Source organism: Emys orbicularis, chromosome 13 (assembly GCF_028017835.1).
Source record: "Emys orbicularis isolate rEmyOrb1 chromosome 13, rEmyOrb1.hap1, whole genome shotgun sequence".
Classification (NCBI taxonomy): domain Eukaryota; kingdom Metazoa; phylum Chordata; order Testudines; family Emydidae; genus Emys; species Emys orbicularis.
Window position 1 is genome coordinate 6526593 of NC_088695.1, and position 27803 is coordinate 6554395.

At 48.1% G+C, this 27803-nt stretch overlaps 1 pseudogene; it reads left to right on the forward strand.

The window, feature by feature from the left end:
- The first annotated feature begins 391 nt into the window (after window positions 1-391).
- The window catches only part of LOC135888212 (zinc finger protein 250-like), a 65576-nt pseudogene continuing 38164 nt past the window's right edge, over window positions 392-27803 (forward strand).

Below are 27803 nucleotides of genomic sequence, written 5' to 3' on the forward strand. Positions count from 1 at the left end.
CAACCCCCCAGCACAGAGCTGGGAACATTTTCAAGGCTCCCAGTGCTGGAGTGAGACCCCACTAGCCTGAGGCTGCTGTGAAATACGAAGGGAAGCTGTTGGGATTCCTGTCCCTGTCCCTGGCTCAGAGCTCTGCTTCCCGTATCAGCCTGTGTCTGGCAGGTATGTGGGAAATGAGAAGACCCTGCCCTGCTCTGTCTGCTGGGGGGGACAAGGAGCTCTCACCTTCTTCCCACCCCCTGAAGCCTCCTGGCTGCTCGGAGCAGGATGGGGGTGGGATTCTGCTACTCTGGCGCTCCCAGAGCTTCCATTTCTTTATCCGTCCTCACACGTGACTAGTGGGATTGTGGCTGGAGCAGCAGGTGCTGAGTGGGGGCTTTTGGTGTTCCAGATGCCGGTGACCTTCGAGGAGGTGGCTGTGTATTTCACCCAGGGGCAGGGGGCTCTGCTGGACCCCACTCAGAGAGCCCTCTACAGGGACGTCATGCAGGAGAACTATGAGATGGTGACCTCGCTGGGTAAGGGATTCCCATACCCTCAGATACTAGAAGCCGTGAGGTCTGCGTGTCTGAATCTGGTCAGGTTCTTCCCATGTCAGTTAGATCAGAGGCGAGTGGTTCCATAATGCACATCTGCCGTGTGAGAGAGACTTGCATCTCTGTGCCCTTTCCAGTGGGACATGGGTGTCAAAACCCAATGGACAAGCTAAACCGTCCCCACCCCTCCAGCTTTCAAAGGAGCATAAATCCAGCATTGTCCTGTCTGTGTTGTTTCTCGGCTGCACACACAATCCCTGTTCACCTCCCTCCTTGGGAATAGCTCCAGCCATTGGGAGGGCTCTGGGCTCTGCAGGTTTAGAAAGAGGCAGAGGTTTAAGTGCAGAGCTGTGTGTGAGTCAGCAAGGCCCCCAGAACGCACAGATCCTGGGAATGCCTAGTGAGGGTGTAGTAATAATTCAGCTCACCTCCCCAGACAACTTCCTCTGCGCGAGGGGGCTCAGTGACCATTTCCCCATCTTCTTGGATTCCACGTTCCTCCAGCAGAGCGCAGGGACAGGTTCCACTCACGGAATGTCCTTTCAGACAAATACTCCACCCTGATCTGATCTGATTTCACCCTCTGCGCAGGATTTCCCATTCCCAAACCTGAGCTGATCGCCCGGCTGGAACGAGGGGAGGAGCCATGGGTGCCCGATCTCCAGGCCTGCAAAGAAAGAAGGCTTCCGAGATGCACCCGCACAGGTGAGGACTGACACAGAAACCATCTAGGAAATGAAGTCAAAAGTTGAGAATCCCAAAATATGGTAAAAAGAACAGGAGTACTTGTGGCACCTTAGAGACTAACAAATTTATTTCAGCATAAGCTTTTGTGGGCTACAGCTCACTTCTTCAGATGCATAGAGTGGAACACACAGACAGAAGATATTTATACATACAGAGAACATGAAAAGGTGGAAGTATGCATACCAATTGTAAGAGGCCAATCAATTGAGATGAGCTATCAGTAGCAGCAGAAGAAAAAACTTTGAAGTGATAATCGAGATGACCCATAGAAGGTGTGAGAACTTAACATGGGGGGAAAAAAATTCAATTAGTGTAATGACCCAACCATTCCCAGTCTCTGTTTAGGCCTAAGTTAATTGTGTCTAATTTGCATATTAATTTGAGTTCAGCAGTCTCTCTTTGGAGTCTGTTTTTGAAGTATTTTTGTTGCAAAACTGACACCTTCAAGTCTGTCACTGAGTGATTAGAGAGGTTGAAGTGTTCTCCCACTGGTTTTTGTATGTTACCATTCCTGATGTCAGATTTGTGTCCATTTATTCTTTTGCGTAGAGACTGTCCAGTCTGGCCAATGTACATGGCAGAGGGGCATTGCTGGCACATGATGGCATATATCACATTGGTAGATGTGCAGGTGAACGAGCCCCTGATGGTGTGGCTGACGTGGTTAGATCCTATGATGGCGTCACTTGAATAGATATGTGGACAGAGCTGGCATCGAGCTTTGTTGCAAGGATAGGTTCCTGGGTTCGTGTTTTTGTTGTATGGTGTGCGGTTGCTGGTGGGTATTTGCTTAAGGTTGGGAGGCTGTCTGTAAGCGAGGACTGGTCTGTCTCCCAAGATCTGTGAGAGTGAGGGATCATCTTTCAGGATAGGTTGTAGATCTTTGATGATGCGCTGGAGAGGTTTCAGTTGGGGGCTGAAGGTGGCGGCTAGTGACGTTCTGTTATTTTCTTTGTTGGGCCTGTCCTGTAGTAGGTGTCTTCTGGGTACTATTCTGGCTCTGTCAATCTGTTTTTTCACTTCAGCAGGTGGGTATTGTAGTTTTAAGAATAATTTGTAACCAAAATATGGTGTGAGTAAGCACCCTCAGTTCTTCCTCATCTCAGCCAGGACAGGGCTGCAGTCATCAGATATAGCTCACGCCATTCCACCCAGCCTCTTAGCTGCAGGAGTTTGCTTCCCAGCTTTCCTTCCCTGTGAGGGTTTGGGTGGGATGTGGAGGCGGAGTCCAATTGCTCAGTCTTTGTGTTGGGTTTGCCCTTTGTGATATTCCTCTTTCTCCCCAGCACAATGACTCCTGTCTGGATTGTGTCTCTCCCAGCAGGTGCTGAACGAGGGAGTGAGAATGAGGCGGGGAATCATCATGAGGACGTTCCTGGGGAAGTGGAACCGCAGGGGACCTTTGTAGGAAGAGCTGAAGGAAATTTTCCCCAGTGCTTGGAGCAGGCAGAAACCTGGGGAAGTTGGCACAGGTCAGAGAGGCTTCTGGGAAACCACCCAGGGAAGAAAGTGGATGAATCTATTAATGGTGGGGGAGGAGAGGAGGATCCCAGAGCGCCACAGACAAATCCCAAGCAAGAGACACCGTGGCACTACCTTCACTGTGGGAAAGGATTCATTTTGAGATCACAGTTTGTGACACATCAGACAATCCATACTGGAGAGAAACCCCTTCAATGCTTGGACCATGGGGAAAGCTTCAGTAAGCTCTCAGATCTTAATAACCATGGGACAAGCCACACTGGAGAGAAACCCACTCAATCCCTCGAGTGCGGGAAATGTTTCATTTCGAAGACACAAATAATTAGATATCAGTTAAGCCACACAGGGGAGAGACCCCATAAGTGCTTGGTCTGTGGGAAAAGTTTCATACAGAGGTCACACCTAGTTCATCATGAGGCAATCCACACAGGAGAGAGACCCCACAAGTGCTTGGATTGTGGGAAAAGTTTCATAAGAAAGTCAACCCTTGTTGAACATCAGGCATTACACACAGGAGCGAGACCCCACAGGTGCTTGGACTGTGGGAAAAGTTTCATACAGAGGTCACACCTAGTTCATCATGAGGCAATCCACACAGGAGAGAGACCCCACAAGTGCTTGGATTGTGGGAAAAGTTTCATAAGAAAGTCAACCCTTGTTGAACATCAGGCATTACACACAGGAACGAGACCCCACAGGTGCTTGGACTGTGGGAAAAGTTTCATACAGAGGTCACACCTAGTTCGTCATGAGGCAATCCACAAAGGAGAGAGACCCCACAAGTGCTTGGACTGTGGGAAAAGTTTCACACAGTGGTCATACCTTGTTAAACATCAGGCATTACACACAGGAGAAAGACCCCACAAGTGTTTGGACTGTGGGAAAAGTTTCATACAGAGGTCAAACCTAGTTCGTCATGAGGCAATCCACACAGGAGAGAGACCCCACAAGTGCTTGGACTGTGGGAAAAATTTCATAAGAAGGTCACACCTTGTTAAACATCAGGCTTTACACACAGGAGAAAGACCCCACAAGTGCTTGGACTGTGGGAAAAGTTTCATACAGAGGTCATCCCTAGTTCGTCATGAGGCAATCCACACAGGAGAGAGACCCCACAAGTGCTTGGACTGTGGGAAAAATTTCATAAGAAGGTCACACCTTGTTAAACATCAGGCATTACACACAGGAGAAAGACCCCACAAGTGCTTGGACTGTGGGAAAAGTTTCATACAGAGGACACACCTAGTTTATCATCAGGCAATCCATACAGGAGAGAGACCGAACAAGTGCTTGGACTGTGGGAAAAGTTTCATAAAAAAGTCACACCTTGTTCAACATCAGGTAATCCACACAGGAGAGAGACCCCACAAATGCTTGGACTGTGGGAAATGTTTCACAGGGAGGTCAAACCTTGTTCAACATCAGGCAATCCACACAGGAGCGAGACCCCACAAGTGCTTGGACTGTGGGAAAGATTACATACGAAGGTCAGACCTTATTAAACATCAGGCATTACACACAGGAGAGAAACCCCACAAATGCTTGGACTGTGGGAAATGTTTCACAGTGAGGTCAAACCTTGTTCAACATCAGGCAATCCACACAGGAGCAAGACCCCACAAGTGTTTGGACTGTGGGAAAGATTACATACGAAGGTCAGACCTTATTAAACATCAGGCATTACACACAGGAGAGAAACCCCACGAGTGCCTGAACTGTGGGAAAAGTTTTCTACAAAGGTCACACCTTGTTCAACATCAGGCAATCCACAGAGGAGAGACTCCAGAGGTGCTTGGACTGCGGGAAAAGTTTCATACGGAGGTCTGACCTCATTAAACATGGAAGAATCCACACAGGATCTAAACTTCTGTGACACATGGCATGAAAGGGTTAAGCAACTTGTATGTAATTGACTCAGATTCAACTTTTAGAGAGAGATTTTAAAAATGTGTCCACCTTAGATAAGCTAGAGTTTGAAATGTAAATGTGTATTTTTAAAGACTTGGAAGAAGAGGGCACGTCATTTCTGAGTAACCTAATTGCCTTCTATGACGAGATAACTGTCTCTGTGGATGAGGGGAAAGCAGTGGATGTGTTATTCCTTGACTTTAGCAAAGCTTTTGATATGATCTCCTACAGTATTCTTGCCAGCAAGTTAAAGAAGTATGGGCTGGATGAATGGACCATAAAGTGGATAGAAATCTGGCTAGATCGTTGGGCTCAACGCGTAGTGATCAATGGCTCCATGTCTAGTTGGCAGCCGATATCAAGTGGAGTGCCCCAAGGGTCGGTCCTGGGGCCGGTTTTGTTCAGTATCTTCATTAATGATCTGGAGGATGACGTGAACTGCACCCTCAGCAAGTTTGCAGATGACACTAAACTGGGAGGACTGGTAGATACGCTGGAGGGTAAGGATAGGATACAGAGGGACGTAGACAAATTAGAGGATTGGGCCAAAATAAATCTGATGAGGTTCAACAAGGACAAGTGGAGAGTCCTGCACTTAGGATGAAAGAATCCCATTCACTATTACATACTAGGGACCGAATGGCTAGGCAGCAGTTCTGCAGAAAAGGACCTAGGGGTTACAGTGGACGAGAAGCTGGATATAAGTCAACAGTGTGCCATTGTTGCCAAGAAGGCTAACGGCATTTTGGGCTGTATAAGTAGGGGCATTGCCAGCAGATCGAGGGACGTGATTGTTCCCCTCTATTGGACATTGGTGAGGCCTCATCTGGAGTACTGTGTTCAGGTTTGGGCCCCACACTACAAGAAGGATGTGGAAAAATTATGAGGAGAGCCCGAGGGATCTGGGATTGTTTAGTCTACAGAAGAGAAGAAAGAGGGGCGATTTGGTAGCTGCTTTCAACTACCTGAAAGGGGGTTCCAAAGAGGATGGATCTAGACTGTTCTCAGTGGTACCAGATGATAGTTGTCTAAACTGCTCTCAAAAATCTCCAGTGAAGGAGATTCCACAACCTCTCTAGGCAATTTATTCCAGTGTCTAACCACGCTGACATATAATAGTTTTCAAGTACCTAAAATGTTGCTAAGGAGGACGGAGAAAAATAATTCTCCTTAACCTCTAAGGATAGAACAAGAAGCAATGGACTTACATTTCAGCAAGGGAGGTTTAGGTTGGACATTAGGAAAAAGTTCCTAACTGTCAGGGTGGTTAAACACTGGAATAAATTGCCTAGGGAGGTTGTGGAATCTCCATCTCTGGAGATATTTAAGAGTAGGTTAGATAAATGTCTATCAGGGATGGTCTAGACAGTCTTTGGTCCTGCCATGAGGGCAGGGGACTGGACTCGATGACCTCTCGAGGTCCCTTCCAGCCCTAGAATCTATGAATCTATTTACCTCAGACCATTTCTCCAGTTTGTCCAGATCATTTTGAATTTTCATCCTATTCTCCAAAGCTCTTGCAACCTCTCCCAGCTTGGTATCATCTGCAAACGTTATAAGTGTACTCTCTATGCTATTATCTAAATCATTGATGAAGACATTGAAAAGAACTGGACACAGAACTGATCCCTGCAGAACCCCAGTCGTTATGCCCTAAAGCATGACCATTGATAACTACTCTCTGGGAACGATTATCCAACCAGTTGTTCACCCACCTTATAGTAGCTGTATTTTCCTTTCTTTTGTTTAGGGTAGATCAAAGTGATTGTTAAATGTATCTGAATGTATTTGATGTTTAAACTTCCTGGCAACTAATGGGATGTTACTTGCATTGTTTTCACTTATCTATATCCTGTTATAATGTAGTAGTGAATATTTCCATTGTGTATACCCCATAACTAAATAACCCATCAAACGAGGAAGAAGCCTAGTGGAATGCAAATGAAGAACTTTAACATGATACCAGACACCTCTGTGTTCCTGGGGAACCAGGGTGCAGTATCCAGCCGATGGAAGACCCCCCCCCCCCCAGCCTCTGCTTAAACCAAAACCCATCAGAAGAAGAAAACTTGCAGAGAGCAGTGAAGGGTGTTGGGAGACACACCTAGACCCCTCCTGACAAGGGTGACAAGATTAAGACATCTCCATTAGCATACAGAATGGAGAGCAGAGACAACTCCCCTAGCCTCATCTGCATGAAAGATGGGACAGGAAGACCTCTCAATTTACATACAGAATGGAGAACAGAGAATCACACTGAACTCTGGGACCAGAAAAAGCAGGGAAGCACTGCATCATGGGAATCTCTGCTCCAGATGCTAATGAACCTATGTCTGCACACACCCAGCTCAGCAGTTATCAGACCAATTCTAGTAATGAATCCTTAATTGATATCCAAATACTGAAGCAGCCTAGTTGCATTGTGAGCTCCCTGGAAGAAAACACCACCCATAGCCAAGAGTGATCAGCTCCTATTGTCTAGTCTAAAGAAAACCCTTGAGTCATCAGCTTACCTATAAACAAATCTAGTGTTCTCCCTTGAACCATTGTACTTTCTCTACAAAAATCCCTACTCACCCTCTAGTCAGGGTTCTGATGCTTAGATCCAAACTATGCATCAGTTCCACTGGAACTCCGTCTTCTGACTGATCGTGCTGGGGGCTCTGCCTGTCTCCAGCATTCAGGACCCTCAGCTACCACCATCACCTGGGAACCCTGACCAGTTCAAGCCTCATGGAGTGGGTGAGATCCCCCCTCTTTTTCTCTCTCTGTTTTCCTTTCTACCTTAGGTATTAACCTTTAATCATGTATGTTAGGTTGGTTTAGCTCTCCTTGTGTGGTTATCACTATTATTCAATAAATAACTTCTATGGTTAAGTTGGTTGCTTCTCTCTCTCTCTTGCTGAACTTTACTCGTTTGTGTTTTTAGCTTCCCCCATTCGCTCTACAGCAACGCTTCTTTTACCTAAGCTAAAGATCCCTGCAGCACCCAAAATACTGTGGGGTTTGCTCAACAAGTAGGTTACTGCCAGTACAATTGTGTTGGGGGAGTGGGGATAGGGACGTGCTGAATTTGGGACGCATAAGGGTAACAGCTTGAAAGTGCTACTTGACCCAGTCCATGGAGCCCAGGGGCATATAAGGAGAGACAGCTTGAAAGTGCTGCTTCCTCCAGCCCAGTGAGTCCAGAGACATATAAGGGGTCAGCTTGACAGTGCTGATTGACCCGGTCCGCTCAGACTTGCTCTGTTAATGTACGTGTGGGTGTGGGTGTTTATCTGGTTCTGGGGCGGGTGTAACCCAGCCCTAGGGACCCTAGGTCCTGCAGGATAGCTCCATTGGGAGGGGATTTGCAGAAGGGAGAAGTAGAGCTCCATATGAAAACACAAGTGACACAAGCAGTACATTGACAGGATTACAGAACCCCCTTCCCCAGAGGAGTAACCCGAATAAATGAGCATACCCCAAAGTAATGGGCACATCTGGTAACAAATTGGTGAGAGGCACGTGACTCTAATCACATGGTAATTGTTGAGTAGTTGCTGTGGAGTGGGGAAACTGAGGCACAGACCTGAGTAAGCTTTCTGTTCCTTTTTCAGACCAAGGTCCTTTAGCAAGGTCTCTCTCTCATAGACTATTTGGTAACCTTCTGTTAAGAATTGTGCTTAGAATACCTGTAGAACTGTGAAATAAGGAGTTAAGAGTAGTGCCTTCAAAGTAAAGGTGTTAGAAAGAGCTGTTGGTGGGGATCATTATTGAAATAAGGAAATAGAGATGGCTGAAAAAGACCTTTTTGCTGCTCATTTGAGACAGGAGAAAACCAACAGGTTAGAGAGATGGGTAATAAAAAAAAAGGGAAATGCCCCTGGGAAAGGGGGTGTTTTAAGGGTGAGAATCCCTTGACTGAAGCTAGTCTGAGCTTGGAACAATACTGCACAACCTTTAAGCCACGTGGTAGTGCAAAGGACGCAGCTGCTGCATGGGCATCATTTTATGCATGTCTGGACATGGTTGAAATGGTAAAGAGAGGGCAGGAATTAGAGCTTGAGAAAAAGCAGTTACAACAGCGTTTGAACAAATGTGAGACAGACGGGTGTGAACTGATAGCAGAAAAGCTCAGAATGGTGACTGTACTCAGAGATATACAAGAGGAGAGAGACAAGGCCAGCAGGAATGCAGAACAGTATAGAAAAGAGTTAACACACACACAAGTTCTGTTAGAAGAAGCAAGAGCAGCAACTCGCTTCTTGGCAGAAGAGAACAGGGCAGCAAAGGTAGCAGCAGACCATCAGGAGTGTGAGGCAAAAATTAGTAAATTGTGTGCCCAACTTAGTGCCCATAAGGGGGTGATAGCAGCTGTAAGGTTGAGAGAAGATGGTGATTTAGAGCCCCCTGGGAAAATAAAGATACCCCCTGATGCTGTCCCCCAAAACCCATTTAACCCCGATTGGCCACACAGGCATAATGTTGCCCCTGTTTCCACAAGGGAAGTTCAAACTGTTTGTCTAGTCAGAAAAGCAGTTTAAGTTGCAGGAGCTGATCTTCCCACAACAGAGCTGGTCACGGACGTAGTAAGGTGGTCTCCTAGTCAAGCCAAGGCTATTGCTGAGAGACTGGGGCCACTGAACCGTGACACAGCCGTTGCATGGCTGGCCCGTGTTTGGCAAATGTACCCCTCTGCTGATGGCATGGACTTAACCCAATTGGCTCAGTTATGCGCCTCTCCTTGTGATGCAGATGCTCTAGACATAGGCATAGGTCCTTGGGAGCGGACTGCCACTGGACCCCGAGAATGGACGATAAGTGCTCTTAAAATATTACTGCCTGCGTTTTCCCTTAAGAAACTGTATATAATGGAAGAGCAGAAACCAGGAGAGGCCCCAGAAGCTTACCTAATTCGAAAGAAAATGCTGGCTGCCCTCTCTGATTCATTACCCCAGACAGAAGAGAATGGGATTATCACTTTCCAGTATCAGGGACACGAATTAGTACAGAGCACTTATGCAGGACTAAATTCTCAGACAAAATTGACCATGGGGACTGTGGATTTAGAACACCTAACCTGGAGTGAACTAGTGGCAAAAATCAAGCAGGCAGGAGATTTGCTGCGAGAAACTGGTGTCTTGAAAAGACAAGTCAGCAAAAAGACTACCTCAGAGCCTGTGCAGGCTATCACATTTACAAATAATGGTCCTCACTTTGCCAGGCACCCTCCCAATCTTAATTCCCCTACCTCCCACAACCCTGGGCAGCGCCGACCCAAGGAGACCCTTAGGAACATGATTTGGAAGGAGCTGGTGAATTTAGGAGAGGATATGGGAAAATATGATCGCCAACCCCTCAGCATCCTGATTAATGCTTTGTCTCAGGTCATGCGGAAAATGGAGTTAATGCAGGGAGCTCCCCCACAACCCACTGCTCCGGTACAGAGTCCATTCCCCACGTCCACTCCCTGTCAAAGCCAGATCCCTGCCCCCTCTTCTGAGTGGAGGCTCTGGGAGTCTGACGATCAGTAGGGGTGCCTGGTTCCCCACGGGCCTCCCCAGCTGATCGCAAGACGTCAGTGTGACGTATGGAGGAGACCCACTGTGAGGGCTACAGCGGGGAACCCAAGGATGTTAGCCCAATTGCTAGCAGATAGGATCTCCGAAGGGAGACCCACCACTAAGCAGGTTCAGCTCAACGGGTATGAGGGAGAAACTGTCTCCCATGGTTTGTCTCTTGGGAGTGGCAATTTGCCTGTTAAGAAAGCCATCCCAATCTCCCAGTGTTTGTCTGTGAAAAGCCATGTGGTCTGTGACAACGGGGAGGGAAGTTCAAACTGTTTATCTAGTCAGAAAAGCAGTTTAACTGCTGGGGAAGAAAATGGCTCCAGTGTTCTGACTGTGGAACAGGCAGAAAGTACCTCTGAGTTTATGCTGACTGAGAATTTGTCAGTTGTGCCAGAGGTGGTTCTGGACTCAACTAAAACCCAGGAAGGAAGTGTTCCTAAGCCTGTGTCTGTTGGGGGTAATGACTTTCCCATGGAGGGAGCTACCCCAATCTCCAAAAGTTTGTCTGGGAACAAAGGGGAGGAAATTCCAAACCTTGTGACCGTTAAGAATGGCAGTTTATCTGCTGGGGGAGAGTTTGTCTCCAATCTTCTGTCTGAGGAGCAGACAGAATGTGCCTCTCAGCTTATGCTGATTGAGGATATGTCAGTTGTCTCAGAAGTCGTTCTAGACTCAACTGAAACCCAGAAAGATGCTCAGGAAGAAGTTTCTGTAGAGCAACCCCTAGCTGAAAAGGGAAAGGACAAAATTTCTGGGGAAAATGAATTGTTGCCTAAAAGTGCTGAAGGAGTAAAACCTCAGGCTAGCTTTTGCAAGCAGTTTGCTGCAACTGAAGGGTGTGGAAGTGAGTTAATTGAGTTAGCTCAGAGTGAATCCTTGCCTGTAGCAAGCAACAGTGTAGGTGCTGAGGAATTTGGTTCAGTTTCTAGCTGCCAAAGTTTCTCAACTTTGTATGAATCCACTGACTTTGTTTTAGAAGGATCCAGGGTGGAAGCCATCCCTACTAAAACCAACACTGCCTCTGTCACTGCTAAGCATCTCTTTACATGCACCTGGGATGGCTGCAGCTCTGTTGTGAATCAGGCCAGCCCCAGTGTTTGTCAGGTAGAAATCCTGAATGGGAAAAATGGAAAACCGTGGCAGAAATGTTTTAATTCTTCACAGCTCAAAGAATGGAAGGATAAACCACCTGACCCTCAAAACTGTCTTCTCCATCCTGCCGGCCACCCTTCTTGGCCAGCAAGAAGGAACGTCTTTGAGCCGCTGGAAAATACGCATCGAGTGGGCTGGTCAGTGCCTACCCCGATGTTGAGATAGGAAAAGGCCAGAAAAGTCCTTAACTTATTATGGTCACCCTCACTGCTTCATGTTCACCCTGTAATATTGGTCCCTGTCTCTCCCAGTATATACGGGAGGAGTGTGGGAAGTTTTTCTCTCTTCTCTGCCCCCTCACAGATCCCGTACATGAGCCATGACATCTCACCGGTGCACCAGCACCCTGCTGTTCATAAGTGTCTGGAATCTGATGCTGTCCAGGCTCTATGCTGTATCTGTGATCCCTCTGAACCTCTGGAGGTGCCTGCCCGCTGGAGCCCAGAAAGTAAAATTGCTGTGCCACATGCATGGATTCTATGGGATTGGGAGCAATCCCCTGGCCCTGCAGCGTCACTACCAGTTCTATGCTGTTGGCAACTCCTCGGGTTGCCCCTGGAAAAGCATTGCCAATTGCACGCAGAGTGCCACCGGAGAGTCACTCAATTTTTGTTATGAAACTAAGACCACACCAGACTCCACCCCATTCTTCTGTAAGCCGTTGTGGTCTCAAACAGGACGTACACCCTCAAACACACCCAGTGACAGCCTCCTGGGTGCCGGAAGGTGCAGGGTAGCCCTGGTTTCCTCCGCTGTTTGGGGAACAACCACGCCCCTACCTGTCATCATTGTCATTGGAACTCAGACACCTCCGTTACCCGGAGAGGAACTGCAGCTGTCTCTGATCACACCAGCAGGCAAGAATATCACACGGTTCCTCATAAACTGGGATCTGCTGAACTGGACTTTAGCTGGACATGACCTGACTCAGCAAGGTCCCCCTGACTGGGTAGTCCCATTAAAGGGGCACACATTGTGACAAGCTCATGCCAGCAATTTGGTTTAAATTCACATTGCACCTGCATGTGCTCCCTTGATTAGAACTAGCCATAAGGGTTGGGATGAATGGGTAACCTGGGAATAAGTCTCAATGTTCCTTAGATGTTATCCAGGAAGAGGGGTCTGTTATTGTCTATGTTGGTCAAGCATGTGTGTGTGTAAGGACAAGATGTAATATTGTATTAATTAATGGGACATTGGGTCCAACCCATGGTGCCTTATGTTAATCGCGGTTTCTATAAGGTAACCACCATTGTTAGTTGTGATATTAAGTTTTCTGTGCCTATATGAACTGTACAACATTTAAATGCCTATCCTGAGCTCTACAAGGAGGTTTCCCCCATTTCACTGGAAATGGGTCTCATTGCCATTAAGGTAAAAACACAGGCCATCACTCTTGGTGGGGGACTTTGCTTGGGTGGAGCCCCAGTTATCTGTATCCTGTTATAATGTAGTAGTGAATATTTCCATTGTGTATACCCCGTAACTAAATAACCCATCAAACGAGGAAGAAGCCTAGTGGAATGCAAATGAAGAACTTTAACAGAAACATGTTATTTCAAAGCAAGTGGGCGTTGTGCCTGAGGATTGGAGATCAAAGACTCAAAATGCATTCCTCACTCTCCATTATCAAAGGGAATGCTCACGTGGGTAGTGACCCTCTCAGCCTGTTTTCTATGAGAGGAAGCCGTAAGTATGGATTCAGAGAAAGCTTGTTCATCTCCGGGCTGTTTGCACTCTTACAGGGAAATGTACCTGATACAAAGCTGTGACCCCCAGGGCCAATCTGGGTACCCTGAAAAGACTTTTGGGAAACTGTCAGTTTATTACATCACTGCCACCCTTTGGAATTACAAACTGTGACTCACCTGTGCCTATATTTTACCTGCTCTAACCTCTCCATAGCTCTCACTTCCTTTTCTTAGCTAATGAACCTTTAGTTAATTTACTATAGAACTGGCTGCCTGCGTTGTCTTTGGTGTAAGATCTAGGGTACCAATTGCTCTGGGGTAAGTGACTGATCTCTTGGGACTAGGAGCAATGTGATCAGATGTGATTTTTGGTTTAAGTGACCATTTATCACAAATTCCAGTTTGTCTGGTTGGCAAGACAGACTGGAGAGTCTAAGGGGACTGTCTGTGAGTCTAGGGTAAGACTGCGATAGTGATCCAGGAGTTCACATTTATCACTGGCTTGGTGAAATCTAATTACAGAACGAACCAGCAGCCTGGGATGTCTGCCCGGTTTTCTGCTAATCCGCCTGGAGGTCAGCACGCCCAGTTGTGAACCACTCCAGACAGTGTGCAAACTCACCTGGAGCATCTTATCTATTCAGATCCCCCCTATTTATGTACAGGCGTGACTACCTGCCCTTTCCTGGTTATTATACGCGGCCAGTCCGCATCCACATCCAGTAATTAAAAAATAAATAAATAAACTAATAATTTAAATTGGAATTTCATCCATTAATAAGTATTTATTATATAATTAAAACCATTCTATTGAAGGACAGATATTAAATAACACTAAATAAATTAATGTTCAAAACAATATTAAAAATTTGAAAATTTAGAGCATGGAAACCAAAATAGCTAAAATTTAGTTTTGGCAAGATACACGGAATGGAAACTCCGGGATCTTTACCTGTCACTGAATATAGCCATCATACCAATAGTGGAATATAAAACAAGTCTACATATACTCTCCTTAAAATTTTTACTTCTGTCCATTCCCAATAATTGTAACAAATCATTATTACCTTCACTCCACTTGCCACGCGCCCCAAGCACAAAACCAAAGAAGTGAATATTTTTACCTCCCGTTAAGTTTTTAATTTCTTCCTCTAACTCAAGATAATAAGCCACCTTCTCACTGTGGGCTTGTTCCAAACTTCCGGCATTATCCTCCCATCGCACTGTAACATCAACCACCACTGCTGTATCTCCTTTTATAAATATAATATCCGGCTTTCTTAACTCACCCTTACTATTTCTCAAATGGGGCTCTATCATTGCCTTCCATCCTAATTTACCAACCTTATCTACAACTGCAGACACTACTCTATTATGCCTTTTTATCCTAGCATTCTTAGTCTTATAACATTGTCCTGAGATATGGGGAACAGTCTCCCGCACTTTACCGCACCATCTACAAAGAGCATTCACACCTCCTCTTCCTCTTGCTAATGTCTCCCTAGTAGGATAAATATTTGCCCTAAGCTGCAATGCTGCGATATACGCTGACGATTTAACTTTACTAGAGTTTCTAAAAATCGAATTACTAATTAAATCATTTTTAAAATATTTTATCCCTATTCCCTGACATCTCAGTTCCGACCATCTTAAAAATTCCTCTTCCCTCCATTTCTTGGGATGAGATGTTACTGCACTAAATGACAATATTTTATCCACAAGATTTTCTCCTGCATATAGATAAGATAGGTCCATCCAATCATCTCTCGAGACAATATGTCTCCTCCATTTACGAATTAACATATTTGGGATTTGCACACTAAACTTAGTGAGAGCTAAACCACCATCCCTACCTCTAGAATAAAATATCCCATCTGTGGTACACTGAGGTAAATGTAAAATCGCTTTAACTATTTTTCTAACTAACACATCAAGATCGTCTAAAAGATTAAAAGGGGGTTCTATTAAAAGAAGATTATAAAATAGCTTCGGTAAAATATATGTCTGTAAAATTAATATTTTTTGGGCCGGTTTTAATGGGGCCTTAATTAAATTCTCACTCCAATCTTTCAATTTTTCTTTAAGTACCGGTCCCCCTACACCTATCCAGGGATCTATTCTAGCTCCTAAATATTTTTCAAAATCCCCTGGTTGAACATATTCAATCTCCTCTGACCCTATCTGCCAATTATCCTTAGGATTAACTACATAGGTTTTATGCTTAGTTAAAATATGAAAGCCTTTCGTTTTCTTCACATTAACAGAGAGATTAGTATTTTTACAAAACTCCTCTAAGATACCCAAATTTTTAATCATTCCTTTATATGAGCTACTTAAAATTGCCACATCATCGGCAAAAGCCAATGACGTGACACCATTGCCCTTAACATAAAAACCACTTCCTTCTACTTCTAATCTAGTTAAAAGGGGATCCATAGCAATATTAAACAAAATTGGGGACAACGGGTCACCCTGCTTGACCCCCCTCCTAATTAAAATAGACTCAGTAACTTCATCACCCACCCATACCCTAGTTGTGCAATTATCATAAAGGTCCCTAATAATATCTATAAAATGTTCATCTATACCAAATCTTCTCAACCCGGCTATTATATGTCCGTGTCCCACAGAATCAAAAGCTTTAGCCAGATCTACGAACACTATTGCAATTTCATTCCCATTTCGTTTAGCCCCTTTAATCAAATTATCTAATATAGCAATATTTTCCTCACACCCAGGGGCGGATATAAACCCTTTTTGTCTACTACATATCTTAACTGTTTCCACCAGTCTTTTTGCTAATATTTTGGTATAGATTCTAATCCAAACTGACCCAATTGTCAATGGTCTCCAAGATGTTAACTTCTTCATTTCCTCCTCATCTTGTGTCTTTGGTATTAAAATCGTTCTATTTTTCTTAAATTCATCTGGTACCTGTCTATTTAGAAACCATATATTAAAAATTTTTGTAAGTATTAAGGAGTCTAAATTAAAAATATCCCACAAATTGCTCACTTTTACTTTATCTGGGCCAGGAGCACTATCTTTTCTTATTTCTCTTAAAGCTATTCTAATCTCATCCACAGAGATCGGACTCATTAATATATCATTATCCGCATTCTCTGTGGATGATGGCCACCCTATCATATTACCATGTCCAATTGTTCCCAAAATATTCACATAGTATTCCTCAATTTCTTTCATAGGGATAGCACACTTAGCCTTATCTGGCTCTCCCATTATAATGCGAGTCAATCTTCTTCTATCCTTATCAAATAATTGTTGATAGAATTTATACTTAGCTTTCTTTGTAGCATATCTCCTAATTGCATTAAATTGCTTCCTTCTCCCCTCCTTTCTCATCTTCCCTTTTCCTTTATTCCTCAACTCTATTTGACTTTCATTTCTAGGGTCCTTTCCCTCTACTAATGAATAACATAATTTTTCCAACATTGCCCATCCGAGAGCTTTTGTACACTTAACAGAGTGATCGTTAGTCACTGAGTCCCCCCGTGGGGCCGGATTGTCTCATTCCCAGATAGTCTCACATTATTCCAGGCCGCGCTGAAAAGCGTTGAGTGTTTGTACATTTTCTCCCTTATGGGCCAGAATTAAACAGATGCTAAAAAAGGTGGGAACTGGGACAGAAAAATGTGGTTGTGACATTCTATCCCTTGGGGGAGCATCCTGTAACCCCTGTATTCCTCATTTATTTATCATTGTGATATTGCATATAAAGCAGGCCATGTGAGATATCAGGGCAAAGGCTATGATCTGCTGAAAGTCACTGTTCTAGCTAAATATATATATATATCATGAATGCATGTGAAGTTATGAGAATTGTGTTGTATGCTTGTCAGCAATACATGCTGTAAGTTTGGGAAGCGCCCAGATGCTAGCTCTCCAGAGACAATGACATGAGAGGTAACCAATGCCCTGGTGGGTGCTAAATAGACATGACCACCCATTGTCCAGCAGAGGAGTTACAATTCAATGACTCACCTGCATAAGGCCACAGGAGGGGTATTGCTCAACCTTGTCTGGGCCAGCAATGCCCACCAGACATGCCTGGACTTGTGTTCTCCAAGCACATGGATGAGGGTTTAACACGGAACACAGAGTGGCCGCATGCTTGGCCTTTCTCCTGCCCCCACCTATGCTGCAAGCAACAAGACACTCAGAAGAAGACTGAAGACTCCAACAGAGTAGACTGGCCCAGGTTTGAGACAAATCTGTTTATTAAGCACTGAAATATCCAGTGGGGTGAGAAAAACTGCTTAATCTAGATGTTGCCCAGTCTAATAGGGTTGAGAGTTTAGACTGCGTGCTTATATTTTATTGTCTTTTGGTAGCTAACTCTGACTTATAATCACTTAAAATCTATCTTATGTAGTCAATACATTTGTTTTACTTTTTTTCTTTACCAGTGAGTTTGCCTGAAATGTGTGGTAAACCTCCTCAGGTTAGCAAAGGCTGGTGTATAACCACTTTCCATTGATGAAGTGGTGAACCAATTAATACATTTGCACTGCACGTCTTGAGGAGTACTTGGTCCTGCTAGTGAAGGCAGGGGGCTGGACTCGATGACCTTTCAAGGTCCCTTCCAGTTCTAGGAGATAGGATATCTCCATTATTTTATTTATTTTATTTTTTTTAAAGATGGTATAGTCCTGAGGTACAGTGCAGGGAGCAGAGGGAATTTGGCCGGTTCCTTTCTTTGTGTGATTCATGAGTGGCTCTGGGAGCATTCATGCAATCTAGCTGGGTGTATGGCTGCACATACTGTTGTGCTGAGTGATCGCAGCGCCTGGAGGGGTTTGCTGCTTGTCACTAGCAAAGCATGGTGAGACACAGCCCAGGCTGGAGAGAGAAGGGGGCACAGCGGTTCCACAGACCCAGGCTGCACCCTGGGGATCCCATCACAGCGATGTTTTAGCTTCTGTGCTATTTGAAGGTGATGGGGTGAGTCTGAGGGCTTGTCTATACTTACACGCTGGTTTGGCGGCAGGCAATCGAACTTCTGGGTTCGATTTATCGCGTCTTGTCTGGACGTGATAAATCGAACCCAGAAGTGCTCGCCGTCGACTCCGGTAATCCTGCTCGGCGCGAGGAGTATGCGGAGTCGACGGGGGAGCCTGCCTGCCGCGTCTGGACCACGGTGTCTGGACCACGGTAAGTTCGAACTAAGGTACGTCGACTTCAGCTACGTTATTCACGTAGCTGAAGTTGCGTACCTTAGTTCGAATTGGGGGGTTAGTGTAGACCAGGCCTGAGGGTTTCCCTCCTTTCCCCATCACCGTAACGCTCCACTCCCGAAACAGCAGCCTCTGTCCCAGCAATGGAGAGTTTTATCCAGCCCCTGTTCAGTCCCTCCACCTCCCAAGGTGGCACTTACCATCGTGTCCCTGGCTCTCCATGCTTAGGAGTCAACTGTTTTGATAGCTGTAATCCCTGAGGGCCGGAGAAGAAAGTGTCACAGACCTGGAAGGGAATTCAAATGAATCTGAAGGCACATTTTTCACTTTTCTGATCTTATAACCCCGTTTCCATCGCTTGGTAAAATTGCGTTCAGTTTTTGTCTAGGCTAGGCCAGATCATTTGTAGATGGGAAGCTGCTTTGTTTGTTCTGGGTTTATGATGCTGCTGCTAAAACTTTTGTAACTAATGACCAAATCATGAAGCAAGAAGGAAAGCAGGTTTAGCCCCTTCAGAATAAAATGGGTACACTTATTTCCTGGAGTTTGAGTCTTCAGTTTCTCTGGGGTTTCACTTTATGAATGTGAAAATGTTTTATAGCCCACCCTGGATTGTGGGGTTTTTTCTGTTCCTGAGGGCCGCTTGGTCACATACTTTGATACTTAGTCTGTCGGGACGTAGCTCAGATTTATTGAGAGCTACGTGAGACAAACGTTCATTTGCCGGAACAGTCCTTTTTAATTTAATTTTAACCTTTTTCTACCCCATGTCAATTGATTTATCAATATTCATCAGCACAAGCGCTGAGGGTGCGAGCTAGATTCACACTCCCAGAGGCAGACACTGAAATGGAGAAGGAAGTTACCACCTGATCTCGGTAGTGATGTGAGATACAGACAGGAGGGGGAGAGGGTTGGAGATGGGGTTGGGGAGACAGAGCTGGGAACCGCTGGGTTTGCTCTTCAGAGCCAGACAGCTGAGGTCGAGAACTGTGCACTCACTGCATCAGCGCCAGAGAGAGACAGGAATTATCCTGTGAGTGTGGGGTCAAGCCGTGCCTGAATTTTAAAATGATGTGACTCATGCCCGAGGGGGCAGCTGATAGGACGAGTCTGGGCAGAGGTGAGAAGGAGGCCAGGGATGTTAGGGGACCTAAGCAGCTTTGAAGCCAGGCATAGGATACCCATCATGGAGGCCACAGGGAGATGAGGAGCCTGACAGCCCAGCTGTCCATCCTTTCCTCATCTACTGCAGAGTCCTGTGTGGGAATGATAGAGACTGTCTGCCCCACTCACCCTACACTGCATCATAGAATATCAGGGTTGGAAGGGACCTCAGGAGGTCATCTAGTCCAACCCCCTGCTCAAAGCAGGACCAATTCCCAACTAAATCACCCCAGCCAGGGCTTTGTCAAGTCTGACCTTAAAAACCTCTAAGGAAGGAGATTCCACCACCTCCCTAGGTAACCCATTCCAGTGCTTCACCACCCTCCTAGTGAAAAAGTTTTTCCTAATATCCAACCTAAACCGCCCCCGCTGCAACTTGAGACCATTACTCCTTGTTCTGTCAGCTGCTACCACTGAGAACAGTCTAGATCCATCCTCTTTGGAATCCCCTTTCAGGTAGTTGAAAGCAGCTATCAAATCCCCCCTCATTCTTCTCTTCTGCAGACTAAATAATCCCAGTTCCCTCAGGCTCTCCTCATAAGTCATGTGCTACAGCCCCCTAATCATTTTTGTTGCTCTCCACTGGATTCTTTCCAATTTTTCCACATCCTTCTTGTAGTGTGGGGCCCAAAACTGGACACAGTACTCTAGATGAGGCCTCACCAATGTCGAATAGAGAGGAATGATCATGTCCCTCGATCTGCTGGCAATGCTCCTACTTATACAGCCCAAAATGCCGTTAACCTTCTTGGCAACGAGGGCACACTGTTGACTCATATCCAGTTTCTCGTCCACTGTAACCGCTAGGTCCTTTTCTGCAGAACTGCTGCCTAGCCACTCGGTCCCTAGTCTGTAACAGTGAATGGGATTCTTCCATCCTAAGTGCAGGACTCTGCACTTGTCCTTGTTGAACTTCATCCGATTTCTTTTGGCCCAATCCTCTAATTTGTCTAGGTCCCTCTGTATCCTATCCCTACCCTCCAGCGTATCTACTCCTCCTCTCAGTTTAGTGTCATCCGCAAACTTGCTGAGGGTGCAGTCCACGCCATCCTCCAGATCATTAATGAAGATATTGAACAAAACCGGCCCCAGGACCGACCCTTGGGGTACTCTGCTTGATACTGGCTGCCAACTAGACTTGGAGCCATTGATCACTACCCGTTGAGCCCGATGAACTAGCCAGCTTTCTATCCACTTTATAGTCCATTCATCCAGCCTATACTTCTTTAACTTGCTGGCAAGAATCCTTCCAACCTGAGCTCTTTGGATTCCCAGCTCTTGGAGTGTTTGCTTTTGTGACGGGGTCCCAATGTCTCTCATGGCTTCTCGGCACTTTTCTCCCCATTTTCAGATGTAGCTGTCTTGTTGGAGCGTGCGGGAATTGGGTGCAGCAGTGGGCTGGGACTGAACTGGGCTTGTGCTTGTAATAAAGTAGAATTTAGTTTCTCCCACTCCTAGTCTCCTTTGTTTTGCATGAAATGGGGACCCACTCCAGAGTTAAGGTTCAAGGTAAAGCCAAGGCAGACGTGGTCTGGGATGGAAATGCACAGTGAGGTCGCCCAGCCAACCTCACCCTGCCCTGTCATAGGCTCCTCAGACTTCCTATAGAGATAAAACTCTCTAAAATCTTGTGCCCCTCTCCCTGACCCCAGTACAAAACAGGAACTGTCTGACTGGACTTCCAGATTCATCCTCCTCTCCCTCACCTGGGTGCTATTCAACAGTAATCCCCCTGGTGTCACTTGACCTGTCTACGCCAGTGTGCAGTTGTTGTGAGGGGAGAATCAGACCATTGGATTCTTGGGGCTTGGCTACACTTGCGAGTTAGAGCACATTAAAGCAGGCCCGGGTGCCCTAGCTTACTACCCGTCCACACTGGCAAGGCACCTAGAGCGCTCTGACTCCAGGGCTAGAGCGCTCCTGGTACTCCACCTCGGTGAGAAGATTAACACTTGGTGTGCATTGGCTGAAACGCCCGGGTGTCAGTGTGAACGGGGTGTTGCATTACTGCGCTCTGATCAGCCTCCAGAAACGTCCCATAATCCCCTTAAATCAAGTGGCCACTCTTGTCATTGTTTTGGAATCGCAGCAGGATTGCAGATATGCCCTTTGAAAGCTCAGTTTCTGACAGCCGGCTGCTTATCTGCTCTGAGAGAAAGCAACCATTACTGTGAAATGCTGTGTGTGAGAGAAAGGGACGGGGGGCCTGCTGCTGTCTGAACTTACAAGACAGCATGCTGACATGCTCTCAGCCCCCCAAAAATCCACTCTCTCTCCACCCACATACACACAACACACTCCCTGTCACACTTCACCCCACCCCACCCCCATTTGAAAAGCACGTTGCAGCCACTTGCATGCTGGGATAGCTACCACAATGCAGTGCTCTCTGTGGCCGTTGCAAGAGCTGCTAATGTGGCCAGTGCGCTTGCAGCTGTCAGTGTCGACAGATTGCAGCGCTTTCCCCATTGCGCTCTACGAAGGCTGGTTTAACTCAAAGCGCTCTAGATCTGCAAGTGTAGCCATGCCCTTGGTCTCTTTGCAGGAGATACACTCCCACATTGTGCTAAAACCATGGAGTTGACAGTGCCTCTGTCCTCACACAACCTTACCACCTACCATGGGTGGCATGCGAACCCCTGTTTTGGGGAGGCTAGCCTGCCGGCTCCGCCCCTTCTACCCAAGGCTCTGACCACCACACGCCAGAACCCAAAGACCTCAGTATTATGGTCACCACTTTTACAAAATGATAAATCTTCTCCAAAGTATGTCTTGTGAGGTATCATAGGAAAAGTCAGCGTCTGCTGAATATTATTGTCCCGTTGAAATGTGTCTATCAGCACTATCCATGGAGCTCTGAGAGTTTGCTGTATGTTTGTTACATGCTGTAAAGCTGGAAAACGCCCACAGACAAGCTCCCCAGAGACAATGGTACCTGCACACCAGCTAGGTGCTAAGTGGCCAGTAATTGCTCAGCCGGCCATTCACCAGCTGTGGAGCTGTGAACAAGGCCAGGTCTACACTACCGCGGTAGTTCGACGGCTAGCAATCGAAGTTCCGGGTTCGATTTATCGCGTCTGGTCTGGACGCGATAAATCGATCCCGGAAGCGCTCGCCGTCGACTGCGGTACTCCAGCTCGGCGAGAGGAGTACCGCGGAGTCGACGGGGAGCCTGCCTGCCGCGTGTGGACCGCGTCTGAACCACGGTAAGTTCGAACTAAGGTATGTCGACTTCAGCTACGTTATTCACGTAGCTGAAGTTGCGTACCTTAGTTCGAATTTGGGGGTTAGTGTAGACCAGGCCCAAGAGAGTTACAATTCACCGGAAGGACGGCTGGACGCTCACTTAGGCCACAGACTGACTGTCACCTGCCCCTCGGCTGGGGGGTGAACCTCAAAGAGGAGAGTGGTTCAAAAGCACAAGGGAGAATTGCCTCCATTTTCACCTCTCCTCTCCCATCTTTACAGAAGGCAACAAGATGGCTTGAAAGGCAACAGGGACCTTGGAGTGGGGAGGACGGACCAACGCTGGAAGGAAATCCAGCCTGGGTACTAAGAACTGTGAACTGCCTGCAACAGCGGGTGGGGTGGGAAATCCTGTTTGCTTCGCATCTTCCTTAGTTTAGTAATATTTAGGATTTAAAATGCATGTTTAAATTGTATTTTTTTTTAACCAGTTCTGACCTTTTACATCTTTCTCCCTTGTAATCCCTGTAAACCCCCTTGTTCTGGTTTTAGTGTTTTGTCTGGACCTGTGTGTTTTCATTGAATTGTTTGGGGGGATTTGACTTGAGAGAACAAGGCTGTGGCCTAATCAGGCCCCGTTGTGGGGATGACAGACTGAGCAGTCCAAGATGCACGTTCCCGGGGTGCAAGGCTGGGAGTAGAAAACTGGCTGATGTTGCTGTGTCGTTTGGTACGTTCCTGAGTGTCTGGCTGGTCGCACTCAGTACAGTGCAGCCAGGAGTGACTGTGAAGGCTAGTGGCTGTGTGGGAGCAGAGCGTGGGGGGGTTTGTTGTTCACACAGGGCAGCAGTGTAAAACATGCCCTGGGATGGAGAATTAAGCAGTTCAACAGTCCAGATTGTACCCTGGGGTATGTCTCACACCCGCTGTCTCCTGGGACCCAGCATGGCACCATTGGGCTTTCATCATCCTGATCCTGAAAGGGAAGCTGAGCAGGACAAACCAGACAAGGGGAACCAGCCGACATCCTCAACTGCTTCGGCTAAATCCTGAACTCCCCCTGGCATGTGAGACTTGAGGTGCTGCTGCCAGCCTTCCCCTCATGCATCTGTTTCCTTCCCACTGGTCTAAACTATTATGCCACCCCCCACTTCTGCTCTCTCGCCTTTTGCCTTCTCTCTCTCCCCTACAAATCTGGCCCAGCCAGCTGAGACAACCAGACTTTTGCACCAGTGCCGGTAGCCTGTGACCAGGGAGGCAGGTTAGAGCAAGGCCTTAGCCAGCCCAACGGGGAGAGAAGTTTGCCACAGCTCAGACGGGCCCGATTTCTCCTGCAGGGAGGCTGCAAACGAGACTGAATGCTGACAGAAGACGTTTCTATGCAGGATGCCCCCTTAATGCTGGGAGAAGCTGCCTGAGCCCGGGGCCGGTGGATCCCCAAGGTGCGGGGGCAGAGATGCTGCAGAGCGGTGGGTTGAGCGCTAGGACCCAGGAGCGGCTGGGAGGCGGCTCTGGGGGGAGCGATCGCTGGGCTCAGGCCCGGCAGCAGGAAGTGACTCGCAGCCGCTGCGGGTCTCTGGCTCCCAGCGAGATCCCCGAGCCCCGGCGCCTGGTGCTGGGAGCCCGGAGCCCTGGCTGCAGCCGGGAGAGGGGAACCTCCAGCAGGGCCCTTCCCGCTGCTCCCCAGGAGCCTTTCCCAGGGCAGAGACCCCAGCCCGGCCAGGGCCCCTTTCCGGCCCGGCCCCTGCCCCAGGGGGGCCCCGCTCGGAGGGAAGGTAAGAGAAACCCTCCCCGTCACCCCCGGGCTGCAGGGGGAGGAGGATAAAGAGGGGCAGGCGGGGGGAGCGGGATGGGGGCAGGAGGTGGATGCTGGGGATGCGGGGGACAGGCTGGGATGGGGGTGGGGCTGCACTGAAGGGAAGATGGGGCGATGCAGGGCGATCAGGGGGATTGTGGGGCTGAGGGGAGCGAGGCTGGAATGGGGGAAGATGTGAGGGGGGGCACTGCGAGGGAAAGGGGGGATGTGGGGAGACTGGCGGGGGAAGGGGGGGGAGATGGATGACAAGGCAGCTTCTCCGCCCCATGGGACACGGGGGTGTATAGCGGTACACATGGACTGAAGCCCCTTCTGTAACCTTCCCCATCGCCCCTCTCGCCCCATGGGACACGAGGGGGCAGGGGTGGAGAGAAGCTCTTCTCCTCCTGGAACTGGTCAAACCGGCTTTGGGAGGGATCAGGGCACTAACCCCTCAGGGCGCAGAAGCTACAAGGCAAAAACCCCGACCCCCCCTCTCCCCCACATACCCTGCTCCATGTGTATCATTGTCAGACATACACGAGCTGGTGTGGTGGGGTCTGTGTGTCCTGCGTTTTGGGGGCTGCCCGGGGCCCTGGTCTGATTTCCCTGCAGGATTCAGATCTCAACCATACCGGTGTCAGGCCGGAGGCACTGCTGGCTCTGGCAGGGGTGAGTGCAGATGGGCCAATGGGATCAGCCTCTGCCTGCCTGTCCCTGGGGGCTGCCGGGGAAGTCCAGAGCAGCTCATTATTCAGGTGTTGCCACCAGAGGGCTCCGGCTGTTGCTAAGTGAGAGGGGTTTACACTGCAATGGGGGGCAATCCCCCAAAGTGGCCCCTTTGATTCTGCTCTTTTTCTAGCATTTGGCTCAGAGATGCTGTTACTGGGAGGGTCTGAAGAGTCTGGGGGGGAATCAGGGTGTGACATGGACTGAAGCCCCTTCTGTAACCTTCCCCATCGCCCCTCTCACCCCGACAGGCTGAGGAATCACGTCCACATTTCGCTCCAGATGGGCCCGTCTTCCAGGAGACAGGGAAGGGAAATGGCTGTGATGGAGCCAGCTCAGGTACGGGATTTTCTGGGAGCTGCTGGGTGGGGGCAGGGAGGAGACAGGGTGTGATAAACCTGCTGATTTTCTGAGTAGGCCCATTGGTGGCGGGGGATGGGGGAGGGGACATTCCCCCATTTCTCAAACAGGATATAACCCCCAGAATATAACATTTTCCAGGCTCCCAGTGCTGGAGTCTGACCCCACTAGCCCGGGCGTTCTCAAACTGGGGGTTGGGACCCCTTAGGGAGTCACGAGGTGATTCCATGGGGGGTCGCAAGCTGTCAACCTCCACCCCAAACCCCGCTTTGCCTGCATCATTTATAATGGTGTTAAATATATAAAAAAGTGTTTTTAATTTATAAGAGAGGTCGCATTCAGAGGCTTGCTATGTGAAAGGGGTCACCAGTTTGAGGGCCACTGCATTAGCCAGAGGCTGCTGTGAAATACGAAGGGAAGCTGTTGGGATTCCTGTCCTGTCCCTGGCTCAGAGCTCTGCTTCCCGTATCAGCCTGTGGCTGGCAGGTGTGTGGGAAATGAGAAGACCCTGTCCTGCTCTGTGTGCTGCGGGGGGGACGGAACAAGAAGCTCTCACCTTCTCCCCACCCCCTGAAGCCTCCTAGGTGCTCTGAGCAGGGTGGTGGGGGGGGGATTCTGATCCTCTGGCCCTCCCAGAGCTTCACGTTTTTTTTTCTTTCCCATGAGTAGTGGGATTGTGGCTGGGGCAGCAGGTGCTGAGTGGGGCACTCTTCTTGTTTCAGGGGCTGGTGACCTTCAAGGAGGTGGCTGTGTATTTCACCCAGGGGCAGGGGGCTCTGCTGGACCCCGCTCAGAGAGCCCTCTACAGGGACGTCATGCAGGAGAACTATGAGACAGTGACCTCGCTGGGTAAGGGATTCCCGTCTCCTCAGTTATTAGAAGCCGTGGGGTCTGCGTGTCTGAATCTGGTCAGGTTCTTCCCTGGTCAGTTAGATCAGAGGCGAATGGGTTCCATAATGCACAGCTGCCATGTGAAAGAGATTTGCATCTCCGTGCCCTCTCCAGTGGCACATGGGTGTCAAAACTCAATGGACAAGTTAAACCACCCCCCCCCCTCCAGCTTTCAAAGGGGCATAAATCCAGCATTGGCCTGTCTATGTTGTTTCTCGGCTGCACACACAATCCCTGTTCACCTCCCTCCTTGGGAATAGGTCTAGCCATGGGGAGGGCTCTGGGCTCTGCAGGTTTAAAAAGAGGCAGGGGCTTAAGTCCAGAGCTGTGTGTGAGTCAGCAAGGCTCCCAGAGTGCACAGATCCTGGGAACGCCTAGTGAGGGTGTAGTAATAATTCAACTCACCTCCCCAGACAACTTCCTCTGCGCAAGGGGGCTCAGTGACCATGTTCCCGTCCTCCTGGATTCCATGTTTCTGCAGCAGAGTACAGGGACAGGTTCCACTCACGGAATGTCCTTTCTGACAAATACTCCACCAATGTTCCATGCACCCTGATCTGGTCTGATTTCACCCTCTGCACAGGATTCCCCCTTCCCAAACCTGAGCTGATCTCCCTCCTGGAACGAGGGGAAGAGCCGTGGGTGCCCGATCTCCAGGCCTGCGAGGAAAGAGAGATCCCAAGAGGCACCCATGCAGGTGAGGACTGACACAGAAACCGTCTGGGGAATGAAAGGAAAAGCTGAGAATCCCAAAATACGGTGTGAGTGAGTGCCCTCCGTTCTTCCTCATCTCACCCAGGGCAGGACTGTAGTCAGCAGATATCGCTCACGAATTTCCACCCTTTCTGTTAGCTGCAGGAATTTCCTTCCCTGTGAGTATTTGGGTGGGATGTGGAGGCAGAATCCAATTGCTCAGTCTTTCTGTTGGGTTTTCCCTCTGTGCTATTCCTCTTTCTCTCCAACACAATGCCTCCTGTCTGGATTGTCTCTCTCCCAGCAGGTGCTGAGCGAGGGAGTGAGAAGCAGGAGGGGAATCATCATGAGGAAGTTCCTGGGGAAGTGGAACCACAGGGGACATTTGTGGGAAGAGCTGAAGGGAATTTTTCCCAGTGCGTGGAACAGGGAGAAGCCTGGGGAAATTGGCACAGGTCAGAGAAGCTGCTGGAAAGCCACCCAGGGAAGAAAGAGGATGAATCTATTAACTGTGGGAGAGGAGACAAGGATCCCATAGCGCAGCAGACAAATCACAAGAAGGAGACACCATGGCACTGCCTACAGTGTGGGAAAGGATTCATTGTGAGATCACAGCTTGTGACCCATCAGACAATCCACACTGGAGAGAAACCCCTACAATGCTTGGACCGTGGGGAAAGCTTCAGTAACCGCTCAGATCTTAATAACCATGGGAGAAG